The sequence below is a fragment of the Falco cherrug genome, chromosome 14 (genome assembly GCF_023634085.1).
Source record: "Falco cherrug isolate bFalChe1 chromosome 14, bFalChe1.pri, whole genome shotgun sequence".
Lineage (NCBI taxonomy): Eukaryota > Metazoa > Chordata > Aves > Falconiformes > Falconidae > Falco > Falco cherrug.
In genome coordinates this window covers 22,978,417-22,998,209 of record NC_073710.1, presented here as the reverse complement: position 1 = coordinate 22,998,209, position 19,793 = coordinate 22,978,417, and the positions used below count along the sequence as shown (strand labels likewise).

General features: G+C 46.9%; 1 long non-coding RNA gene across 1 annotated transcript in view; it reads right to left on the bottom strand.

The window, feature by feature from the left end:
* Positions 1 to 19,793, bottom strand: part of LOC114015255 (uncharacterized) — a 124,346-nt gene that overhangs the window by 30,343 nt on the left and 74,210 nt on the right. Inside the window, exon 5 of the long non-coding RNA XR_003559093.2 lies at positions 12,499 to 17,519. This is a non-coding gene — a long non-coding RNA (uncharacterized LOC114015255). The remainder of the gene's footprint in view (positions 1 to 12,498; positions 17,520 to 19,793) is intronic.

The following is a 19,793-nucleotide window of genomic DNA, read 5'->3' as shown; positions in this document are numbered from 1 at the left end:
ATATAATCCTTCCCCATGCCAGTGGAGAATGCACAGACAGCAATGGTCTTAAATTACATTAGATGAGAGATTAGGAAAAACGTTTTAGAGGAAAGGATAGTTTGAACTGGCATTCGTTGTCTTGGGCTGCAGATCTGTAAGGTCTCCATCCTCAGAAGTCTTCAAGACTAAAATCTATACCACACTTGTCAGGAATACCACACTTGAGGGTATGAGGATGGACAAGCAGCTCCTCATGTGCACACTGTAGCCCAACTTTTCCGTCACCCTGTAGCCCTGTAGCTAGCTACCTACAGGAAGAACTTGCTTTCCACATAGGTAGAGCTGGGGCAATCACCAAAATGTCTCATGCTCCAAACAGCTAAGTCCCAGCGAAAGAGGGCAGGAGCTCTCTTCTCACAGGAAGGCAGACAGCTGATACTCCCCTAACCTTGACTTGTGACTTTTGCAAGGACTTGTGTGTCCAAGCTAAATCAAGTGCCTAAGTGCAGAGCAAAGAGTGTCCCTTCTGACAGCTCAGCAAGTGTGTGAGCTAGGTGAAGAACACCAATGAAAAAAGCCTCCAGGTACCAGCTGTTTTTCATATTTTTAGCAATGGCACAGCTAAGACAATCCCGATGCACACAATGGTGTCTCCACTGAGGCAGCTCTCGTCTGCTCCACCGACCAACTATGTGGCTGCAGGCAAGTCATTCCATAGCCTCGTGCTGAGAAACTGAAAAACAAGCAGGAACTTCACTGGAAAACCTTCAAGAAAATTCTTATCAATCTATCTTGAGATTTCCTGAGGAAACAAATTCCCCAGCTCTTCTGCAAGGAAACATTTGAGACACAAATATGAGGCAAGTGGAAGATTTGATACACATGGCTACATCATCCCTGCAATTCATGGGAAGGGCCGTGAAGTCAGGCTGATTATGTTCACTGGACACCAAGAACATGCAAAAAACAACACAGGTGAAGGCCGTGGCTTTTGAAGTTGGTGCATTTGTGGTTTGCTCTAGGGACAGCTGAGGCATACCTGTCAATACTGAAGACCCCATGGTATTGTGATGAAGAAATACACAGCCTTTACACACACTATGAGAGAAACCTGTTCTGTGAACATGCTGCAGACATGCTGCAGAACTCCACTTCACCCACTTCCATGGCTGTGGCTCTAGCAAGAAACCAAAATTCAGCCCAAGCCTCCTGGCCAGGCTCAATGGGCTATGTCCCAAAAATAGCCCACCACATCCCACACACTCCTGATTCTGCAGCTCAGCAGAAGCCCTCATGTAAACAGCTCTTCTGAGAGGACAGGGTATCCCAAGCACATGCTACCATTTACTGAAATCATAGAATCATATAACCATGGAACCATTTAGGTTGGAAAAGACCTTTACGATCACCGAGCCCCAACTGTTAACACTCCTTTGAACCCCTCCTCCTGTACCCAAGAGAGATTATTGGTCTTGTGCATGACTCGCTGCTGAGACAGTGTGACTCAAGTGACAGAAAACAGATGGGACCTGCAGGCTGTGAAAGCAGACCACAGGAAAAAGGCTTTGGGGCAGCCCCATGCAGCAAAGACAGGACGCTGGTCTTACTGGGGCTACAAAATGCTCTGTCAAGCATGCCGGCTAAGCAGAGTGCCACGGAGGAGAAGGCAGCACAGTGGCCGTGGCTGCTGCCCCTGCTGCCGGCGGTGCGGGGCTGGCTCCAGAGAGCGACGGCTGGCAGTGGGGCTCCGCACACAGGCTGCCCCCCAGAACCTCACCAGTCGCAGGTTTTGAGGCAAGATGACATAATATCACACAGATAAAAGGAGAAGATAGGAGGAAAACCTTAACCTCACTCTGCAAATCATAACAGCTTTGTAAAAATAAAAGTCAGAGCTAAATCCTCCCGCTGCACACCTTCCCACTCTGGAAACCGTTCAAGCACAGACATTTTCTATGAGCTGCAAACTGCACACGTCAGGGAGAGACTCTAGCATAATATCTGCACAATAGCACCTCTGCGCAAACACTGTACCAGTAATGGGAAATTTTCATGATGTAAAGCAGCAAGGTCACACGATGTGTCCAGGCAGCCCTTGGAAAGGCACAGTCTCTCCAGACAGTACAGAGGAAAGCTCGGAATTGCTTGTGGTTCATTAGGCTTTGCCTGAGGGGTTTTCTTCCACTATTAACTATAAACAAGGTTCAGGTTGCTGTTACTCGGTTCTGTGCAGGTGGTGCAGAAAGGTGAAGGGGAATGTTTATCAAGAGTCATTTGTAAATATGCTAAGACAATTCAGATATGTTTTAAAAATCCATCAGACATCCTGCACAGTAAGTCACCTTAAACAAGAACATTGAAAAAGCTCTGTTGATACAGCAGCATCTTTTTCAGCACAGAAATTTTTCATCAACATTGGCAAAGAGTCTGTGCATAAATTACATGCAGCAGAACATACAGTGCAATTTCCTTCCCTCTAGGCACTGACACTATGTTCCCCTGCAGCCTGCCTGTTTCTCCCAGCTTTATGACCCCAATGAGATGAGCTCTCACTGTTTTTTGCCTTGTTACATTTTGCTATTTCAAAGCATGGCCTGCTTCTCACTCCCATCTCCCTGCTCCACATTATTAATGAATTGGAAAGCAGACATCATTAGTTTTTGGAGACCATTTCTTTTAAAATTTACAGAACCCTTCATCTGAATCCCCAGAGCCAGTCTGCTGTTCTCATCTTAGAATCTTATTAGCATCATATCTCCTGGATCCTGCCATGCAAACTGCATTGCTATGCACTTTCTAGCACTTGACCCTTTTGCGGACGGAATTAATTTCCTCTTTGAAGATAGGGCAGCCTGCTGTTGTGCTTGTTAAAGAAAGAAAACTCAAGCTAGAAGACAGGAAAGAAGCAGAGGATACTCTCAGTTAAATATTGGCCACTATAAGGTTTTATATAGGCAGGCTGAGAAAGAGAAAGATTGGTCAAAAGAAATAATAGATTGATGACGCTTTATTACCAGAAACGTCTTCCAAAATGAGCATGCAAATTACCCGATTGGCAACACTTACTGGGAATTTCTGGTTTTATGGGATACTCTTTTTTTTTTTTTTTTTTTTTTTTTTTTTTTTAAGCGGCATTGGCTTTGTCTGCAGCCCCTCTGCAACCTCCACCTGTTTCTGCATCCAAAATACCCTCAGACTTTTGGTTGTAGAATTAACATGAATAATACAAAGAACCAGAATTTGCATCCTGCTTAGGGCAGTGAAAGGGTGCCCAAGCTGTGTCTGAAGTGCATAAAGGAAACCAGCCCCAGTGAGAAGAGGTCTTTCTCTAAAGGGATATATTACCTGGCATCCCAAGTACATTCATGTCATTACTGCTATCCCCTCAAAAGGCACAACATTGATGACGTGTGGAGCAAACTAGAAAATTTAGTGTTTGTTGCTCAGTTTGGGTTATTTCTAGTTCCACAGGACTACTGGTCCTGAAGACCTTTCCTCATCTGCATTGTTTTTGCAGGTTTGGTTCTGTTGTCTACGTTTTAGAAGCAATCTTTACTACGACTGCTGTAAAGGAAATTGCTTAGGATGAAGACTTCACATCCTTTCCATAAGCTCATTGAGAATATGTTAATAAAGGAGTGCAGAAGTCTATTTTTAAGTAACTTCTTGCAAAAAATACAAAGCCAAAGAGCACTGAATAGCAGAGCAAGGCTTAAATCTCTATCAGCAAAGCTACCAGACTGGACTTGGGAATCGGAAAGGGTCCTGGATAGTGCCAACAGCTGGAGGTGGGATGGGTCACCAGTTTGAATCAACAAGTTGACTGGTTAGCCGTTTTCTCATGGCTGCATAGCCATGTCCAAGTGAAAGGAGTAGAGAGGCCCAGCTTCGGCTCAACCACACCAGGGAGGCACAACTCCTGGACAGTTACGCTGGAGTCCTATTAATATCATGGAGTGTAAAGAAAGAGGAAAGCCTCCAAAGCCAGGTGGGGACTGGAAGCAATGCAGGTCCTTCATCTCTGCACACGTCTGCCTTGTCTACCAAAGCCAGCCCAGAAGTCAACCCTAGAGATGGTCTTTGCTGTGAAGCTTGGTTCTACCTCGTTTAGCTCACACACGGCCGAATCCTGATAACTGCATCTAGGCATCTCTTTCTAGCACACCAGAGCACATGTCAGAGCCATACTTGGCAACCCAGTCACTTCTCCTTCCCCTTTCTATCTTACCATGGCCTGTAACATCAGTCTCCCTAGGAAAACAAAGCTCCCAGGCATAAAATAAATTCCTCAGAAAGTGATCGGAAGGTGCCTTGTCCTGTGTAGAAACCCCAGACTTTTCTACAAGCTAGTACGCTGGGTGAGTGAGTATCATGCCCATCACCTTACCCTTTACCATGTCCTCCAAAAGAGCAAGAGAACTGCTGGAGAATTGTGACTCACTCTTTTCTTCTCATTTACCACTCACCTCCTGAAAACGTGGGGGATGTTCATGCAGAATTCATCAGGCAAATGCTGTTAGCAGCAGCAGTGCAAGTGCCAGACACAGACTGGCAGAGAGCTTATGAATAGCACGATGAGTGATCTATAGCAAAAGCCATGGGCAAGAGCTAGCCATTAGTCTGGGGCTTAGTAATGCACTCTTCAAGTACATTACTCACCAATCCATCAGGCAACCTGCTAAAGAACTGAGAGATTCCAGCACTTTTAAATCTGTAACGCAATGGCTGGCAGCCTGCACTACATGCCCTAGGTTACAAGGGCATGGAGGAAGACAATTCATTTTGTGTCATAGCCAGTATTTCTTCTTCTCCTTTTCTGTGTGTACTTAAGAAATGGATCTTCTATTATCTGCAGATTAATAGCCAGGAGAATGCTCTGGTGTCTCTGTTAACATTTACTATTGAGGAAGGCTTTCAAAGAATGCAGTTTTCATTAGCTGGACTAGGTACCAAAACATGCGTGAGAACAGATGTGATTTCTTCATTTTAAAATAGTGCCTACAGTAGAACTGTTTTGGAAAAATGCTACGGTTACAAGGCACTACTAGAACACTGGACCTGACAGAATTAAGGTTGCCAGCATAATTTGGGCCCTTCTGTATAAGCATATGATACAGACTGCAGTACATCATCCTATATGGTACTCACAAGGTGGATAATGTGCACAGAAAAGGTATTTCTTTTTCTCCCTCACAACTTAGTGTGTGGCTCCAACTTGCATCTAGTGCACACTTTTCAAACCTCATGCAGAACATTGCTATTAATCTCCTTGTGGGAATTTCTGTGAAATTCATCATTATCTAAATTCTCCAGGAGCATTACCTAATCTCAGCACCCCTGTGAGGAAAAGGTTTTATTATCCACACTTTACAAAAGCCGAATAGAGGCAGAGAGAGATTCAAGTGTTAGATGTGTCTTCTAATTTTACGCATTTGATTCGAGGTGTCTAGTTCTGATTTGTGAAGCACTTAACAACTTTATAGCATTTTGTATGTTTCTGGCAAAACTGTGAGTGCTCAGCAATTTTACAAAAACACCTTCATGTTCCAAGCTGAAAACTTTGAAGATAAAGACAGTTAGAGCTGTCTACGAGGGTCCTGGCTTGTCCACCTTCTCCAGGAACATAACAAACCCACGGCCATACCTGTCAGTAAAATCAGCTCCCCACCGAGACAAATCCCTAGCCGCTGCCTGTCATTCATTCAGCACTTCGGAGTTTCCACAGGAGCCGGATGAGTGATCCCACAAACAGCAATTGTCTTTGCCACATGTTGACCCATTCACGGAACAGTAACTACGCACACAGTGTGTCATCAGAGAGCAGCGGTGTCAGACGCAGGCACAAAAAAGCTGAAGCGGTACCATCATGCCAAGCTTTGCAATTCGGGAAGGCAGCTGGTGTGTGGGACGAGTGTGCTCTGGCAGGGACACGGCGCGTGGGGAACTGGGGTGGAAGAGAATCCCAGGCAGTCCCAACAGGGCTGGCGGTGAGGCATGTCACAGCAAAGGCTATTTCTGAAGGCACAGCGCAACACATTGCTAAAATGTTTCTGACAAGGATACTGAAATCTTTACGTTGACACACAGAGGCTGTAAGTTTTTTCAAGGAAAGGTGTTAAGGTTCCCCCTCCAAATCTTGAATGAGTCATGTATTTTCTTTGGTTAAAATAATTTTGGCAAAACTGTTTCCTTCCAGAAATACTAAATAAAAATCACGCCAGCACAAAAATGAATGTAGAAAATTTCAGGTCTAAAATGGGTAAAGAAGTGGTGAGCAACTAAAAAGGGATTCTTTCAATGGAAAATGTCAGTACGACCTTTATGTGACAATACAAATTAATATTTATATGGAAATTAAACACAGGAACTTCACACATTAAAAACTGAATAGTAAATTAACTTGGAATACATAGTCCTAGGCACACTTTAAACCTTGCCTTGCCACAGTCAAGCTCTGCACTAATGAACATACCAAAACCCTCCCTGTTTTCCTCCCTAACCCTGTTTTTGCCGGCCATAGCTGCTTGGACATCTGTTTTAACTCAGATATGTATTTAGGACTCTGAGCAGAAATAGGAAATGCTACTCATGTCCAACGTGGGTGGAGTAAGCACCTTAAATTTCTCATTTCAAGGCTTTTGAACATCCAGATTTGCAATTCAAACTCACCGACAGATTTTGGTTGGTTTTCCTCTTTTGGAGTTAATCTGATAGTAAGAGAAAACAGGGCAACCTGACGTGCGTGCGAGGCACCCCCAAGTCACCTCTGCTGCATCCCCACTCTTGCTGTGCTCCCTGCCCTGGCCAGCCCAACACCCACGCCTGCAGGAGCTCATGGCGGGTGCCCAGCCGCCCCCTCCTGTGCCTCAGTGGCAGCGATGCACTGTCTGTCAGTGACAGTGCTGCTGGAAGAGATGCCCAGCATTACCTCTTGCACTTTTCCCTCACTCCCTCTTAACACCTCCCTCACCCTGCACTGCTGAGAAACACAGGTAAGCCTGTCCTTTCTTTAATACCTGTGCTCTCCGCAGGGGAGAAACACAGACTCCAAAGATTTCAAGGAAAGAGGAGAGGGGAGAGGACCTGCAGGGACATGCTACTGATGGCCAGGAAAGTGGAGACCAGAAGAACAGGTTCAAGTTGCCAGTGATACTGCAGAAAAAGGGAGAAGCTATGAAGACAAAAAACCCCTTTAAAACCAAAACATCACAGTACTGGAGGGTGAGACCAGAGGGCTGAGAGGCAAGGAAGAATGAATGAGAAATGAAAAAAGAATGCAAGAAAAAGCATATAAGCACGACAGAACTGAAATCAAAGCTTTGTCTAAAGTAAAAACAGTATCAGTTTAAAAATATTTAACACAACTGTTGCAAAATCTAGTGCAAACTTAATTTGAGTTCAGAGTAGCTTAATTTGGTAACTGATCAATGCATGCCTCTTTTAAATGAAGATAGGAATATTTAGACAGGTTTTCACACCAGTTAATTAATTTTTAAAGAGAATTCAAATTTTAATATGGATGATGCTTCAAAGAAGCTCCAGAGAAGAACAAACCACAGAGCAAATAGAAAATTCTTAGTTATACAAATGTAAACAGAAAATCTAAGGCTAAATCACTGAAAAACCCACAGGATTTATTTGAATCCTTCCTGAAGGGGCAGACTACTGCTCTGCAGGGAGGGAGGTCTGAATTCTGTTAGCACCTTTCCTGGGCACTTACTGCATTTCAAACATCCATCAGTGTATTCACCGATGGCTTCCACAACTTCACATTGAAAGGACCTGACTTGAGGGTGCAAATAGCCAATATAGAATGAATCAATCCAACGTGACAGTCTATGCAGGCTAGCATCCTTCAGAAAAGAAACAATCCAGTCCTGTGGGACTTAAGAGCTTCTGTTGGCTCCTGCTGCAGTATGAATTACTCAAATCACTTTGAACAAGAGTGCTCCATTCCCACGTGTAACAGCATGGCACTCTGCTTCCTCTCCCTGGTCCAAAGCTCCCTGCCTCTGCAAGAGCTCCTGCTTCCCCACCATGACCTTCTTCTTCCCTCTAGGACTACCTCCAGCTAGACTCCTATTAGGGAATCTCATTTCCAGCTCCAACACAGCCACTCCAGACACACCATTGCTGAGGAGCTAGCAGTGTACACCCTGCGTCAGCGCTCAGCTTTCTTCTGGGACTGGGCTTTCAATACACAGATCAAGCAGTGGAGCACAGAAACAGCTACACTGCTCTATACCTGACTGCTGGAGCTCAAGGTGGCTGGGAGCAGAGACTTGGCACCCAAAAGCAGACAGAATGTACCTCTTCCTTTGCCTTTTTCTGGCTGCAATTTGCTTACCCAAAATGAATATTTGACCGAGAAATAAGTTGCTCTTTGAAAACTATCTGAAACCTCAGTTCTTATTGCTCCATCATTTACCCTGCTAAAGTGAGGCTGAAGCAAAAAAGAAACCGAAGCACTACTGGAAAAGTACAATGGAAAGGTGAGATGTGGCCTTGGTGGCTGATTCAGGGCTTGAGCAGCTAGACAGAAAGTATGTAAGGGCTAGTTTCTGCAACAAGGCATCAGCTCTGTGTCTAAGTTATGCACAAGACTCACGTGACAAAACATAGACTTCAGTTTCTGGTTACATTCATTATCTGCAGCAGGAAGTCTCTGATCCTCAGAAATAAGCCTGCTCCTGGTCACACACCACTCCCTCTTGACCAAACTTGCTTGAAATACTGAAGTACATCACCAGCCCAAGGAAAATCAGTCCTGTCTGCCTCGCCATGTCTGGTCTGGCAGACAGCTGAATCCAGGCTGCAAGTCCTGGCCCAGGCAGATATCCATACATCCTCCTGAGGCACCAGCATGAGGGCCACAGTCCTCAGAAATTTAAAATAAGCATCCTTCAGATTCATGAGAAACAGCTGGAGGAAAAAGATGTAACAACCTGCTCCTCCCTACGTTAGTTTGTCCTGATGTAAGAGGGCTCTGTGGAGCACACAGAGGTCACGGGCTCAGAGCAGTACCAGTCAGGCCCACCTCACTCATTCAGGAGGGAGGTTATGAAACACCAGGTACCATGGAAGAGTTGCGTACTTGCTAACGCCAGGTAAATCCCTGTCTAAATAGGAAGGCAGGGTGCTAGCAGAGAGCAAACAACACAGCATGAAGAAGAGATCTTGTTTCTGGATCTCAGTAAGTGTCTGGTCAATGGGGCTTCTGCCCCATGCAGCTGGCAGCCCTCCTCTCCAAGACACGAGGCAAGAAGCAACCAAGCCAACCAGCCTCAAGATGTGCAGCTGACTTTGCCTCTCCTGTCACCCTTCCCAGCAGCTGCACTTGCTGCAGCGCACACAGGGCACAAGGGCAATTCCTCAGCCCTAGAGAGCACCGCAGAGGGACTCCTCAGCCGGGAGGTGGAGGATGACACAAAGGAGCTGAAATCAGTTTTCTGGGAGCTACATTAGTGCTGCCTGCTTTGACCTGAGCTACCTGGCTTCAAAGCCCGAAAGAGATGCCTTGGGCTGTCTTGATCCTCTTCAATAAGATGTTTGGCTGCCTGTGACTTGTGCTGCAGATTCTGAGTGTGGAGAACCATGAGGGAACCCAGGACATAGGCTTTGTCTTCAAAACAGGAGACACACACAGCAACAGCCATTTCTCCATGCTGGAATATATCACCGTTTGCAGCATGTAAATCATACCCTGAGAATTAGTCTCCACCTTTTGCATTTCTTCTATTTCTCTGTCCTTGTGCCTTGCTCTTTGCACTTGCTCCCAAACAAAGGAGTCAAAACTGTAAAGAATGATTCAAGGCATCAATGAACACAGAATCAACACAAAAAGCAGGCCTGTTATGCAAAGGGACCACTCGGTCATCAACCACAAGGCTATGCAGGTTTCCACTGCAGGGGCAGAAATGAGGAGGGAGGGGCACATGACAACAAAATGGGAGCAGTGGATATTCATTCACCTTGAAGGATTCCCCACACATGAACTCACACACACACAGAGCAAACACAACAGTGCTATTCCTACGGGGAACTCTCACCCTCAGGCTAACCCTAAAGCAAGCATTAACCTAGTTATTGTGCCCTTGGGCAGAATGCAGGATGAGGAAGCTGACTATTTGGGGAGCAAGGTGAGCTGCTTCAGCATTTAAGTACAATATCCTATGATCACCTGAGAGCAACAGCAGGAATTTCTCATCATTTTAGTAGAGTTGGGGGAGATGCAGGGCACCCTCCTGTCCTTGTTTTTCAGCCATCTGCTCACATGATTAGACAAAGTGTATCTTTTGTTAAAACAGAAGCATCACTGTTTTAGGAGACAATTGCTATGGCAGCTTTGAAACCTTCAGCCAGCTTCTTCCTTCTGGCACTAAAGATCTAACCGCACAGTGAAGGCCCAGGCTGAACCACCTGTACCGAGCCTGTTGTTCTGCCTACCTCACAGGGTGAGGTAGGGAAGAGGGATGTGACCACCTGCCTTGCTCACAAAGCACCCTCAAATTTCAGTTGTTCTGGAAAGAGCAAAACCCTACCTGCCAATGTGGGGAAACTGCCAAGAGCTCCCTTCTTGTGGACCGAGGCTCACTCAGGCTTTGCTGGTCAAGCACCGTTTGTCCTTTCTGAAGGTTTGTTCTGCATCTCTTGTTTTCCCTTGCTGACCACCAAACTCAGAAAACTGGCCATTGGCTGATTGTCACCTTGAATCTTCAGGAACTAACATCAGTGTTTCCACATGGACATATGACCGCAGAAGCAGGAGGTGCTGCTGTAATTTTTAGCACCAGTCATCTGCTGCCGCCGCCTTTGAAACACACATATATAGATGCTAGAGCAGAAAGTCCTAGTCCTTGTTGGTCTGCAGACAGCGCTGTGACAAAAGGGAAGGACAGAGTAAACAGAATCACTGAACTGGCAAAGAAGGTGGGTGCCACCGAAATAAGGAACGGGGACAGAGAAAGCACGAGTGACAGACGGTATAGCCCTGCGTGAGCAGGAGCCACCAACAGCTGTATGAGCAGACAAATAGGATGGGCAGATTAACGAGCAAAGGGGAGAGCACCAGCAGAGAGCAAGACACTTAATTACAGCAGGAATCGGTTATAATGGTATGTCTGGCCTTCGCTGAAGAGCTTTCACCTGTACCTGCAGCATCTCCAACTAGCAGAGTTGCAGTGTTTAGGTACTTTACACCTTGGAATATACATTAAGAAAAACAAACCATGGTTCTAAGGAAGAGAAACCCCAAATCACTCCAGCTGAGAGTATGATCCTACAAAATCCACTCCTTCAGTTATTGAAGCAAAATGTGAGTATGTGGCTGAATTTCACTCTGTTAAGATATTTAACCATTTCATTGCCAGAGTGATGTCTACAGAGATCAGTTCCAGTCACCATTGTAGGGTACCAGAGGCCTTGAACAGGCCCTTCTGGTGTTCGGGACCTTAACATCAGGCTGAACTTTGAGAAGGATCCTTATTTTCATCTGAGATTTCAGCATCCTGTGTTGTTTTTCTAAAGATACCATTTGTTTTCTGAGCCTGCAGAGCACACAATACCTGCCTGTAGCATCTTTGACAGTTCTGAATCAAGCTATACAAAATCATGCTGTACAGTCTCATCTCATTGAACCTTTGGCTCCACGGAACCCAGGTCCAGTGGTCTGGCTGCCAGCCTAGTTTTATCAAGACCAGGAACAAAGGAACTGCACGTTACAACCTATCTGTCTGACTGGTTTTTATTGTATGTATTTTCTCTGTTGTACAAGTGATCAGCTTGCTTCCTTTTAAAGCCTGCAGTCAGCTTTAATCTACTTAGCCGGGATTAATGAGAGATTTGTTAAAGATTTAAAGATTTTACACACTTTGCTTACAACTGTTGTTATCTACAACCATCAGGCAATAAGCCCCATGCAGACAAGCTGTTCTTAATGTCAGGCACATACATCAGGTGTGCCAAGGCTGGTAACATGATGCCGATGGCCGATGCCTGTTGTTGGCAGGACTGGTACCTTCACAGACCTGTTCAGAAAGCCGTGTTCAGACCTCTGCCTACACCCTGCCCTTCTTTTGCAAAACAGAAAGTGTGGGACAAAGCTGGCACGTCGGAATGCGGGTTACTGCACTGGCACCAACAGCTCACACTGTCATGGGGCTTAACACTGTTAGGAGCGGAAAATCAGGAGCATTCATACAAGCCGGGCTAACACTACCTGATGTTGCATGCCTTACCCAGGAGAGGTGAGGAGGGAACTGCAGCTCCTGGAGGTTACCTGTTACTGTATCCCATTGCTTAAACCAGCATCGGTACTTGAGGAATGGAAGGTGGCAGAGGTGATATGATTCTTTAAAACAAGGACTCTATGCTGGATGTGGGAACTCTTCGTGGTGGAAATTATAACAACAGTAATGTTAGTAGGCACATGGCTAAACTATGCTCTGTTGGGGAGGCCCCCACATGCTGAGAAGCCTCAGCTCACAAGTTTGCTATATAGTGTTTCAGGTGGCTTACCTCCATCGAGGTACAGAAAACAAGAACTGCAGACAAAGGCCCCAGGAAGTCTCAAGGATGGAGCTGCAGGGAATTCTTCCAGTGCCACAGGTGAGGAACCACAGAGGCCAGGCACAGGAGGACACTGGAAGAAAGCAATGAGGGTCTGTCAGGTGGACTCTGTTCCACTGGCAAAAACAACCACTTCCATGGAAATGAGACAGACAACAGAAAACAGACAATAAATGAGTAATGCTGTGTGAGGGATTCTCCATGCTACTGTGTCTTGTTACTTGACCTGCAAAGACCAGAAAAATCTCCTCTGGTACATATGGAAGTTTCAGTGCATGTGCTAGATGAGCTTTCATTCTCCCACCCCAAAGAAGCTTTCTCATCCCTAAATAAAAAGCTCAGGACATTCACCAGTCCTCAGTGCAGCACCAAAACCACAAGAGAATGTTCACAAGTTTTGGTGGTTTTATAAAAACTATTAAAAAGCGGCACATCTATAGAGACTGAATCCCCTCCGACACCTGCGAGCTGCTCCATAGCCAGAGGCCCTTCTCCCACCCCATAGCCCCAGGCCCCAGCACGGGCCAGCCCTGAAAGAGTGCCCATCACAGGTACCATCCAGAGAACCATCTCCAGTCCTGGTGCAGGGTCTGCTGATGCACCACACCAAACACCCTAACAAGAAAACAGACATTCTCCTCGCCTTTCCATCTTGCAGGAGCTTTTGTGATGAGCAGAGCAGGGTGGTTTGCCTCAACGTTAAAAACTGCCCTGACTCCTGATATTGCAGGGCCACCGGTCCCCAGGCTGTGGGCTGCTCCTTGGGGCTACCATACTGCTCCCTTCCGTAGCCCTTGGTCCTCTCTGCTGCCACAGCTCCACCGCCCACCCCTCCTCAAAAAATGCCCTGCCTTTGCTGCACACCAGTTACTCCCAGTGGCCCCAGTCCTGCACAGGCTCCAGGTCAGACTCAGCTGCTTCTGTGCTAACGGTAGTGGTGAGGACCAGCACGGGGACAGTCACCCCTCGGTGCAGCTGGGAGGCACCACTGTTGAGCAGTCATAAGCAAAAGATGCTTTGGAGCCTGGATGTGCTGCTGCCTCTTGTCAAGTCTGACTTGCTACCTGCTTGTCAAGACAGAAGACATGCCAGTTTTGCCTTCCTTATACCTAACACAGAAGGTCCTTTTATATTCCCACCACGAATCCTACACGTAATGTAGGACGTAAAAGCAGTTTATGAATTCACTACTTTGTACTGGAGATGTTCAGCATGACACACACTGCCAAGAGGCAAGACCTGCATCTACTAAATAAACCATACAAAGACTCACGTTATTTTGAAACTGATTGAAAGTGAGAGATTTGTCAGTTTAGGTGGTAACTAACACCCCAAAACTTTTGAAACCTGAGGGATAAACACATACAGTTTTTACAACTGAAATGCAGATTCTCAAGAAAAGCAAATTACTTTTTTGCCCAAAAGCCCTTTCAGGAACCTCCCAGAGCTGAGGACGACTGACGCTGTGCTGCCCTGGCCCCTGGGCTCACCCACCCTGCTGCTCCTTGCTAGACACTGCCAGGAGTGGGCAGGCTGTGGCATGCATCAGAGCCACGCCACAGCTTTCCACGTGCCCATGCCTGTTATTATTTACCCTCTCCCTGTACAGACAGCTCAGATCACCGGCATCCCCATGTGAAATAGCCTACCTGCATTCTCCCGATGCTCCCAAGATCTCCAAACACGCAGAGAAGAGGGGGGAAAAAACAAAAAAAAAAAAAAAAAGAAAAAAAGAAAAAGAGTCTTGATACCTGTCCTGCAATTCCAGATATTCCAGACACCTTTTCAGTGCTGAAGCTGAACACTGCCGGCTCTGGGCAGGAAACTAAAGGTCTCCCTCCACTGGCACTGCCACCCCTGCGCTGACCTTGCAGCTCTCCGGAAGGTCAGGGACGGGTCTCTGGCTCAGAGCACAAGTTAGATGTGGCGCATTGGAAATGAGCAGTAATCCCACCATGCCTGTCGGAGGCAAGCATCTCAGCACAGCTCCCTGATGCACACTGTGCCCACGGAGCTCACCTGCCTTAACTGCAGGGTCTCTCCTGCTGGCAGGAGTCACAGAAGCATCTGGAGTGAGACCCAGGCTGAGCCGCCTGCGTGGGACTGCCCAGCCATCACAGCCCCCGCTCCCCTGCCCCAGCCAAATGCCTCCTGGAGAAGTTGGAAGGGAGCAGGTGGGGCTTGGCAGAGGGAGAAACAGAAAATGGAACGAGGGGGACAGAGTGGAAAGGGGGGCTTGCTTCTCATTAATGAGCATTTGAGCTGCTGATCTCAGGGAAGACTTTGAAAAGAAAGCGCAGAGCCCTCCTGGCAGGGCAGCCAGCCCAGCTGCCCTCCCCACGTCTCACTTTTTATAAATTCTGGGAAACACTTTTAGACAGACACTGGCACTCATAAATTATACAACTAATTTGCATAGTCCAGTCATGAGACATTATGCAAATGTGACCCGATTTGCATAATGGATTCCTCTCGTCGCTTCACTTGCTTCATGCTTTTAAAAAACAAAATGAAATAAAATGAAAGCACAAGAAGGTGAAAGCAGCAAGTTCCCAGCACTGCTGCGTCTCCTCCCAGCCACACCGTCACTCACCCTTGCTTGCGGCAGAGACTGGGACGAGGGAGAGCAAAAGCAAAAAAATAAAGCCCTCACATGGTTTATTTCTCTCGTAATTACAATGAACTAACTTTCCCCTGGTTGAGATGCTTCACCCCAAGCGACGTATCTGAGCCAATTAAGGAAATGAAAAAGAGCCCTGGAAGACAGGGCAAGCCTCTAACAGACAGCGGTCTTCCGATGCCCCACCTCAGCAGTTGCAGGGTGCCCAGGCTGGGGAGCCCTGCAGTGCAAGACCCTGCAGAGGCTGGTCATTTCTGTGCTATGATAAGCCTTTGGGGGGGACGGCTTCCCTGCTTAAACTTCGACAGAGCTTGCCTTTCTGAAAGGCGGATGGGTGGGAGAGGCGAGGGGAGGGGTTCCTTTGATTGTTTATAGCAAAATATAGCGGTGACATGTCGGCAGGACGAGGTGGGAGCGTGTCAGCCGCCCTTAGCCGCACTCCAACAGGCGGATGACCGTCCGTCCATCCTCCGCAGTTGCTGGTTTTGCTGCGGGCTCTTCCCTGCCCCCCTGCACCAGCACGAGCGGCAGAACCGTGCCAAGCGGCTGGCGTCCATACCCTGTGGGAAAAGTTAACTGTAATTCTTCAGCTTTTAAAATCAATTAACCCGTGTGTTAATTAACATCAAGTCGACGGGAGGAGGAGGAGGAGGGGAAAGCGGGAGGGAGGAGGGAGGAAAGAGCTGCAAGGGCGGATGGCAGCGGAGTTGGCACAGTGCCATCCATTCAGTGGCAACGCCACAGCTCCCTGCGATCGCGGCAGCGGGTATATGTTACGGGGGCCCTGTGCGCGGGCCAGACAGTGCAGTAAAGCCAAGGGAGATTATCCAGACCCCCAGGAGCAAACGGCAGGCAGCGACCGGAGGCGCGAGTGCCAGGATTACAGACCAGGCTCCTCTGCTGCAAGCCCTTCCTTGGACGCATGCCGCTGTGGGGCCGGGGGCTCCCCCGCCAGCGCTGCACAACTTGGACTTTCAGCACTTTTTCCCCCCTTTAAACGTCATTCTGCCGCAGTGGAGCCAGCACAACGGATGCTTTCACACCCTGTGAGACAAAGGCCGTCGTCTCCGCCATGACACCGCTCCGTTCCAAGCCGAGGCCGGCATCTTGGAGTCTTTAAAAATAAAGGGAAAAGGGAAATGCGAACAATAAAAACAGCAACAGAAAAAACCTCAACAACAAACCCCTTGTGCCCGTTCTCCATGCCAGGGGCAACATGGGCATCTGTCGCAGCAGAAGGCGTTTGTGTGGGGCTTGCTTTTTTTTTTTCCCCCTTTTTTTTTTCGCAAGCTGTTGGCGTGTTTGCCATTCAGGTTCGTTTACAATTAACTTCAAAAAAACCCCATCCACACCCAGTCCAGTCAACAACAAACAAAAGGGAGCAGCCGACATCGAGAGAGAAATGCCACAAGAAGCTGCAAGAATGCGAGCTACAGACGATGCCATTTGCCATTCGGACAACCTCAGGGAAAGGTGCCAATTCTGCAGCTCGGGAGACTCCAAGAAGGGAGCACGAAGGTCTCCAAATAGCACACCGAAGGAAGGAAGGAAGGAATACCGCTCTTATAGGGCAGGATCGCAGCTGCATACAGCCTCTGCTGGGAGGAGAGGGAATGTTTATCGGTGTAGCGAGAGATGCCTGTGTATGCACATACGCACACAGAACAGTGTGTGTATGGACACACATACACATATGCACACAATGCCTCAGATAAATGCAGATTAGATGTGTGAGTGTGGGGGTGTGTATGATGGAGATGTGTGTATACTTCTGTGTGTAAACACATACGTCTGTGTGGGGGTATATATTTGTGTGCACGCATGTATTGCACATAGATGCACATGCAGGGAGATGTATGTTTGTGTGCTTGGGTGAGAGAGAAAGACGGAGTGAGAAAGACACAGACACAGACACACACTCACCCAACGTCAGTATACATCCCACTTTTTGACCTAGGTATACACCGAAGACAAAATAAAAATCATACTCCAGCAGCAAGCAGGCAGTCAGAGATTTATCTACATTCACTGCTATCACCAGGGAGATGAATGGGGCCGATCTGAAGCCCTTTACAAGATCCACTATGGGAGTGAAGGAGGAGGAGGGATGCCACACAGACATGCACAAACTTGAAGACAGAGAGATTTGGAAGGTGCTACTTGTGAAACCCAGGTGGCACTCCGGAGGGGTGAGCGAGGGAAAGAGCCGCACAGGCGCCCTGCAGGGTCCGGAGGGCTTGGGGCTTTTGGAAGAGGGCGTCAAGGGACAGCTGGCTACTTACGTTGTCTGCGCTGCTGAGGATCCTGCAAGGTGTTCTGTTGGCACCAGGCGCCGAGCCAGGGAAGGGCACTGGAAACAAAAGGGAGAGACAAAAAATAAAGTCATACAACGGGAATATTAATTGCCTCTCTTGCGGATTTTACAAAACACACAAAATGTTTTCTTTTTGCTTGTGTTTTTTTTTTTTTTTTTGTGGATTGGCGCACTTCCCTTCTGCATGGAAAATACTAGCATGGGATTTACAGCCCAGCTACAAGGCTCAGGATTAACAGCGCTGGCATCTTTTGGGCATATTTTTTCTTTTAATGAATGAGCTTTCGCTGTTAATGAGGAATAATCGTTTGGCTAATGAGCTTTGAAACATTAAGAGAAAAGAGGTTTTTTTTCCCGTTAATCGCCCTGGTGCGACCGCATGGATGGATTACAAAAGACAGCAGTAGGAACGCAGTACAAAGGGGGGGAAACGTCTCCTGGAGTGGGATAAATGCAGAGATGGGTGATGCATCCCTGCATCTCTCCTTCTTTCTCTCTCTCTTACTCTCTCTGCCAACTGCTACGGGTTTCCATAACTCCGCAATCAAAGTGGATGCTCGGGAAAGATTATTATAGTCAAACAGTGAAGCGTCGGTGGTTAATGTCTCCAGTGTTTAATCATCATACAGTAGAATGGTTTTATGCATATTTCATTTGCATATCATTAAACCGCGCTAGCGCGGGACATTCTGGAGAGGTACAAAGTTGGGGGGAGAGAGAGGGAGAGCGAGAAAGAGACAGAGAGAGGAAGGTCCCTATGATGCCTATCTTCAAAAGCCAGGGACTTGTTCCATGATCTGTCTTCTACTTTTACTAAAATCATGATGACTTGGAAACCTTTGAAGTTGGATATAACCTTGGATTCTTCTAATTCCAGCAGAGTGATGTATTAGAAAGGGGGAAATGATGCTGCGCTAGACATTTAAAGGAATATAAGCTCCAGTGGAATGGAAATAGGAGCTCTTTGGGGAACGAACTGGCAGACCCAGCCACAGCTTCGACAAACATCACACTTCTGGGTTAATACTAGTAAAGGATATCAGAGTAATACAAAAGAAATGAAGACAACATATACATTAAGATGGGGATCATATTTCTCTACTCTTTATCTTTTTCTTTTCCTTTCCTTTTTAAAGGTACAAAGAAGGATGGAACCAGCGGTAATTTACACGCTGATTAGCAAACAGTTGCCTCTTTTTGTGTTTGTTTTTCTTCTCTCTTTATTTTGGAGAGGGGTGTTGTCACCGCTGAAGTGATTAATCAATTATTTGGTAGCTCAGATCCTTCTCCACTGGCACTGATCAGGAAGAGAAGGTGGTGGTTGTGGGGGGGAGGAACACAGTGGGCTCTTTGTAGATCTTATACATGCACAACATATTAATTGGGGTCTTTATAAAGCTCCCTCAATAGACTGTTTCTTTCCTGGAAAAACAGCAGCTGGTTAGCCACCGTTGGCGACTCTTCAAATATCACTTTCGCTGGGGGCAGTTCTGTCGCTGTTTGTTGTTGTGCTTTATTTTCTTTCTCCACGGAGGGGGCTACGTGTGCGATGCTACCACTGCCCACCGCTTTCGAATGGCAGACAGACAGACAATCTCTTGAGCTGAATGCAGAGCTTTGCTTCAAAATGAAATGCTGCTTTATATTTAAATTCTCCTCCTTTCCCTCCCCCACTTTTCTTCTCCTCCAAGTCTTTGTCTTGGTTATGAATATTCAGATGAGCCGTGATGTGATTACACTGTACAATTACTTGTGTCCATGCTGGTGGCGAAGGCACTGAGGAAAGACAGAGCCAGATGAGCCTGGAGCTCATTTGGGGTTTGTTTTCCGTATTCTTCCCCCCATCTCTGTAGCGCTGCGGCACATGCAGATGTCGCTGTTGTTCTTTATAAAGCCCTAATGATATGCAAAAGCATAACGACCCCATTTGGGTGCATAGCATCAAAGAAATATTATGGGGGGGGGATCCTGACTGAAGGAATGTCCACATAAATTATTTTTATTTAAATGAGTTGAAGAGGTGGCGGTGAGGCAGAGGAAGTCACATGAATACATGCATAATGTTAATACCCAGAAAGGTTATCACCAAGGAGAAGAGGGTTTTTTGCACCGTGCTCGGGACGAACAGGCTCATTAGAGAATAGCACAGCCCACGGTGTGATTTACTTATTTATCATTACTCATTCTTAAGCCAGGGCACCAGGCAAGCTTGCCACCTGGAGACTCAAGAGCGCTGGGAGCTGGATGCCTGGACAATTCCCAGTTTTCATTCAGAAATCTCAGTGAAGTGTGTGGTAGGAGGGGGACAGG